The following is a 6,708-nucleotide window of genomic DNA, read 5'->3' on the forward strand; positions in this document are numbered from 1 at the left end:
TACCTACTTTTTGTTCTTTGTGGCTATGTTGTCTACAGCTAGAAAGAGCTGAAACTTCTCTGCTTATTGTAATGACAATAGCACTAGATGGTAATAGAAGAGCATTGTGATATTTAAAAATCATCCAAAATTTGTACTATATTTTTTTGTGATTTGAATTTTTATTTTACATTTAAACTTTAAATATGGTGAATTTGGTTTACCAACGTTTTGTTGGATTAGGAATACTGGGAAGAACAAAATCAGTTATGTCTGGCAGGGATGAAAAAGCCCATACAAGTGTGGCTAATGCAAAAATAAATGAAATATATATATTGCCTAATGGCCTTGAATTATTATAAAAAAAATAAATAAAATCACATTAAACACCAAAAACATGCGGTTTTTGTGGTTTTGCAAAGCAGCATAACACAAACCAACAATAGTTTCCACTACTCAACTTCTAACTAATTTCCCCCTCTTCTTTCACAATAGCCAGACAACAAACTGCTCGCCCCACTTGATTTGGTCAGGAAAGACACAGAAAAGGGCAAAACCCCCACCGTTACCATCACTCCTCTTTATTCAGGAGGTAAGTGCTTACTGCTAGGGCTTACCCACTAGGGGTGGGTAAGCATTTGTTGCTGAAGATAGCAAAGGTTCAGGGAGTGTAGGCTGGCACTCAAAACTAGGGCTAAAAGCCTCTGCCATGGATTTATTTTGACAACAGAATAAAGTTTACAGCAGTTTGTTGGATTTCCAAAATTAAAGTCCGTCAGCATCACATTCTGAGCATCAATACTCCTTTTCTTTACTCTGTCCCGTATTTGCTCACAGCAACTATGCGGTAGAATCAGGTTCAGCCTTGTATCCTGAGTGGCCTTCTTTGCTATATTTGCACTCTTTAGGGTTATTCACAAATGCCCATGTGCAAGGAACAACATTAGTCCCAATCAGCCAGCTCTACTAATTTGGAAACCTTTTAGCCTCTTCTGAGCCCTCTCATCCTGAGATACAGTTCCTACACCCATGCTTCCTCTGTGTACAGGCTTTCCACAGCCTTTCAATATGCAGTCCCCACACAGCCTTCCAATAGGATGACCAGATAGTGTTTCTGTTTTAGTGACACCTGGCCCCAGATTCCAACTCCCAATCTCAAACATCACCTCAATTTAAGCCAGGTGCTCAAGAAGAACCTCCAATTCCTAGCCTTGCAGACAGATGGATTGTTTGCCAATCTCCCCCCGCCCTATCCTTCCAAGACACTCCAGACCTGGACCCCAAATATAGAGCTGCAGATCTCCAGCAAAAAATTACTTCCAACCTCAACCAGGGCCTTTAACCCTTTTCAAGCTGAAATAGAAGCATACAGCCAAATATCCTCTAAACTTGGCTTCACACGTAAGATCGGCATCTCTTTCCCCTTGGTGGATAATCAAAACTTAAAGGTGCCGTGCTGCCCCCTTTTTTTTTTTTTTTTTTAAAAGTGTGTTACACTTAAAAACAAAAACAAACAGCAACAACATTTTTTCTTTATTTAGATGGGATGTCTACCCTTCTATGTAAAGTAAAAATGTTGAGTTTAGGTACACTTTAAATGTATATGACACAGGTCACAAAGATTTATAGTTGGCTTGCCATAAAAAGTATGCAGGTAGTACTATAAATGATGTGCTTTTTATATACTCAGATGAGTATTCAGTGAGCTGTACATAATGCTGCAGAAGAAAACCAATTTATTGCCAGGTTCTAAAGCAGACAAAATAATCTATCAGGTATTCAGACAGATCACATTAAATTTACCGTAATAATGGTTTATTATTTAGTACCTAATTATTGGTTTGTTACCAAACAGAAGTAATACTTTTTTGGGTTTTTTTGGTTTGCATGCTCTAGAAATAATCTGGAAATTCAGAAAAGCTGCAGTAGACTAAAAATCTAAAATAGATGTATTGGCACAACATTGCCTCTTTAAAGGAAACTAAACCTTTAAAATAACACATTGAGATCAGGCGGGTCCTTTCTGCAATAAATTAAACTTACCTGTCTGATTATAATTTTGTAATTACACATACCTGTCCTGCAAATTGTACTTTTAATGCAAGATACTATTGACTGCGGTCCGACCGTGAAGAACTTTTTACTACATGTTGGTTGGCTGCCCTGGAGGAGGAGGAAGAAAACTCTTAGGCCCCTTTCAGTTGTCAACTACAACTGTTTTCAAACTCTGTGGTTGGGTGTGATTGCGATTTGCTCTGGTTCAATGTTTTCAGGAAGTTGATGGATTAAAGGACTGTTAAAAAACTGTTTTCACTCACTATCAAACCTCTCTGACCGGCGATTGAAAGCAGTCACATTCAAGACAAAGCAAGTGACTGGCCCTCAAGGGCCAGAAGCAATATGTTACGAGTAGAAATCACAGCCACAATCCACTGCATGTGCAACCACATGCAAAAAGTTGTTCCCAACCATTTAATTGGTCTCCGTACACTGTGATGCCACCAGTGGGCTGGCTCATGAGACGAGTTATGCAAATTGACAAATGCCTTGATGATTGGGTGTCAGTCTGGATAATTGAATATCCCTAGGCAAGCTTTATTTGCGTTTCGACTGCCTAGGTAATTTTTACATGTGATGCCCACCCTCCTGGAGGAAAACCGCTGGATGACAAAGAGAAGGAAAGGACTCTGTTTGGCATACTGCAGCTTCTAATGCACACTTTGTGAAGCTCACATTGTGCAGTGAGTAAACAATATGAGGAAAGAAGATAAGTCCGTATAACCAAGCAAGTTATTTTATATACCAATTTATATACTGTCCTACTTACAAAGCAAAACACAGATACTAAAAACAACTATATCAGTGTAGTCAAGTCACTGCATTTCCTGGAATATTTACATAACTCAGTTACACACTTAAGTGTGTATGTTCTTTGTTTATTTTCTGACCTCTTTAGGATACTTTTAGGGTTTCTGGCAGTAAGTGGAGTTTGTGTCTGGAATGACTCATTTCAATATACTGAATATATATTTAGATTTCTGAAGTACTACTAGTTATGACCAGTGCTCCTGACTGTTAGATTATTTTGGCTGTGGGGCATGGGTTTTAAAATCACCCTTTCAAATAATCAAACTTTTACAAAGTAAATATATTCCCAACCAAAAGCACATGCAAAGTTAGGAAGCCTGTTTTAAATTGTTGGCTTAGGGATATAAACATAGATAGGAAAGGTAAGAACGTGAAGAACTAAATGGAATGTTCTAATCTATCCCCTCCATTAATAATAAATAAATGTGAGATTGTATGCACATCTTGATACCTCCAGGTTTATGGCTGTATAAATCTCTATGAGGCAAGTTACTAAATAATAACCAGAAATGTTAACCCAGTTTTGTACCAGTAATCCCAATAAGCTATCCTTTATTACCTTTATATAAAAAAACGTTGCATATGAACAGAACACATTTATAGTAACATTAATCTGATAGATCATTAAATACAACAGGCTTTCTGTATCAGTAAACTTTGAATCAATGGGTCATTTATTCTACAACTAAATCTTCCTAATGAAACTTTAGGAGAACTCAACATAAGTAAACTTTACAAATAAAAAAAATGCATCCAGATAGGTCCTTTATTTCAGAAGGGAAAGGTAATGTCTCTTCTGCAACAAAACCTGCCTGTTAGCAATTTTTTATATGTCCTCACTCCTTCATCCTCTTTCAGGTGTTGGATGTTCATTCATTGATCTTCCAGGTGTTGGATGTTCATTCATTGATCTTCCAGGTGTTGGAATCATCTTAACTCCCTTAAAAGCAGATTAATTCAGTTTTGGAAGCTTCAAGGAACTGAAACTACTCAGTGTACTTGCAAACAAAAATACAGTGAACATTCAGGTAAGTATCTTTACCTGCAGAAAGAAACTGTCACTGGCTGTGCCCTCTAAGCCTCTCTGTTTTACACCTTTAGGATATGTTCAGACTTCTGGTTAAAAAACACATTTTTTACTGCCCCTGGCCATGCCTTATGTCCAACTCTAGGCATCTGGGTGTAGACACAAGTGCTAGTTTTTTGCAAGTGGCTGCAAAAGCCTTTTTTTGATTTGTTTTTTTTGGTATTGAAACCACTTGTAGAAACATTTGAACGTGCTTGCACTTTTGGCATTTGCAAATTGCATTGGTTGAAGTATTTGGAGACCGCAAGAGCCTCAATCTTTCCTTGTATCCTGCATGTAGCGCCAAATAAAATGCATGGCAACACTGCCGACATTCTCATTAAAAGTTTTATAGCCCATCTGGTCCAATGTTAACCATTTATTGCAATTGTTTTTGGACCATAAAACCACTAGTCTGAGCATGCGCCACTATGTACCTGTCTTGCCATTGGTTTGGTGCTGCAGCCTGTTTCGTGTTGTTTGCACTATTCCTCTTCCTTACTGTGGCCCCCTTCTCATACTTGGCTTTGTTCTGTCACCTGCAATGTTCTGCTCCTCCATTGTAGCTCCTTCCTCATCCTGTCTCTGTGTTCCACACTGTGCTTTCGCTGTGCTCAGTGATTTTGTAAATCTGATGCCTTATATCCTTTTTCCTAGATTTCTTTGTTGAAGAACATGGAGACATGTAAAAGCTTCTTCATTAAGTGCAGAAGAAACCCCAGGATGTTCAGTATATGCTCTGAGAACACAGCAAAAACAAGCAAGAGACAGACAAAAGAAGTCCATGTATTTATTGGAACTGGAACAGGTTTACCAACAGGTTGGTAATGACAGGTGCACTTCATGGAACCCATGGAAATAAAATGAGACATTGGCTTGAGCATGCCATTTTTGAATTAAGTAGTTGTTAACTTTTATAATATGAAACCTTAAAGCAGAACTAAACCCAGTGGACACTCACCTGTCCCTGTTCAATCACAGGATCCACCATCTTCTTCTCTTCTGCATTCCGACCTTAAGCCACCTTGATTGGCTGGGCTGGAATGACATATCTCCTGCCCAAGCACAGTCACAAGTGAGGTCATTGTTGCCGGTTATCCTGGCAACCTTGACAGCTAGGACAGTGATTAGGCAGGTAAGAATATTTTTTGCAGAAGGGACATTGGCTGTCACTTTCTGCAATAAAGCCAGACTTGATGCCAAATTTTTAGTTACATTTTAAGTGCAGTCCCTAGCATGAACAAGGGTCTCACATAATATTTAGTGAACTCAATTCAATTAGAAAACTGTTAAGGACTGCAGGTATGCAGCCTAATATAGCAAGATATTGCAATACACACATATAAAGAAATCATGGGGTTAACGTTCCGTTATTGCTCAGCATAAGTGGTAAAAATTGGGGTTGCAAACACAATTTCCCTATTTTATCATTGGAACATTGTTTATATCAAGTTTAAAGGTTTTTTTTTCACCCTATCTATGTTTTTGTGTTGCCTGCCCCTTTTTCTTTTTTATTTCCTCTGATCGTTTAATATATCTTGCTGTGGAACAAGTAAAAAGTAGTTAATCTACTTAAAATCATCAGACAATTGATAATTTACCTCTGGCTCAAGTAAATTACATACAACCTAGACCCAAGCCTTGAGAAATAGAGTAAAATGATCATGGAGAAACACTGCCATCTGGTGTTTTTTCCCCTCAATAAACTGTGTAGATAAAATAGACCTATTTTATTACAAATGCTGTACAATTAATTTTTGTGCTTTTATTTAGCATACCTGACCCAGTTAGTATGACACTAGTATCAGCAGTGCTTACATAAGGTCACACAATCCGTTTTGACATTTGGGTATGACAACCGCCTCGTGTCTTCACAGCCAAACTTTTTCTTTGTTTTGTTTTTTTTTTAAAGAGATGAGCTAAAGAGTCTTTTTGCTGTCCATGTTGGGGTTCTCTGATTGTTCTGGCATTTTACATACCGGTACAAAATTTGATAGGAAAAACAAAATTTTACAGTTGTTAGAGAACTATTCAAATCTATCCTGATAACTGTTTAAAGTGAAACTAGAGTTCCGTCATCCCGGCCCAGGCAATCAAGGTGGCCTAAGATTGGGATATAGCAGGAAAGAAGAGAGAAGATGGTGGCACCCACCACAAAATGGGGACATGTGAGTATAGATGGGTTTAGTTCTTCTTTAAAGTGGAACTATCACAGGGGAAAAAAACAACACCTTTACAGGTGGATCCTAGTCGAGTTGGTCCCGCAACATATTGTATTTCTTCTTCATTTCTGGTGCTGGCTGGACACCAGGTGGTGACATCTTCTTTTGGGTTCTTCTTCCTACGTCACCTGATCCCGCACTGCACAGGTGCAAAATCAGGTGACACATTTCGTAAAAAAAAAAGTAAAAGTGCCGATCTCAATATGCATGCATGAAATTTTTCTTTTACTGTGGAGGAAAGATCGTTCTGGGTATATTAAAGGGTTATATACCCCTTTTATATAAATTTAAAAATGTGATGATAGTTCTACTTTATGATGGGATTTGACTTTACTTTGGAAAGAATCCTCTTCCTTTCCTTGCTCCCTACTACTCTCTCTGAGTGAAGGCAGCCACCTTGGTAGAAGCAACACTTGTTTTAAATAACATAGGGTTTTGAATCTCACACTGCCTTTATATGGCCACAGATCTCTAGGTGTAGGCCACTGCTGAGAGATACTTAACATTTCTCGATGCTTTCTATAGGATGAAAAACTTTACTTTTTAAATCCTGGTCAATTTCAATGCAAGTAC

This window comes from Pyxicephalus adspersus, chromosome 8 (assembly GCF_032062135.1).
Source record: "Pyxicephalus adspersus chromosome 8, UCB_Pads_2.0, whole genome shotgun sequence".
In the NCBI taxonomy this organism is placed as follows: domain Eukaryota; kingdom Metazoa; phylum Chordata; class Amphibia; order Anura; family Pyxicephalidae; genus Pyxicephalus; species Pyxicephalus adspersus.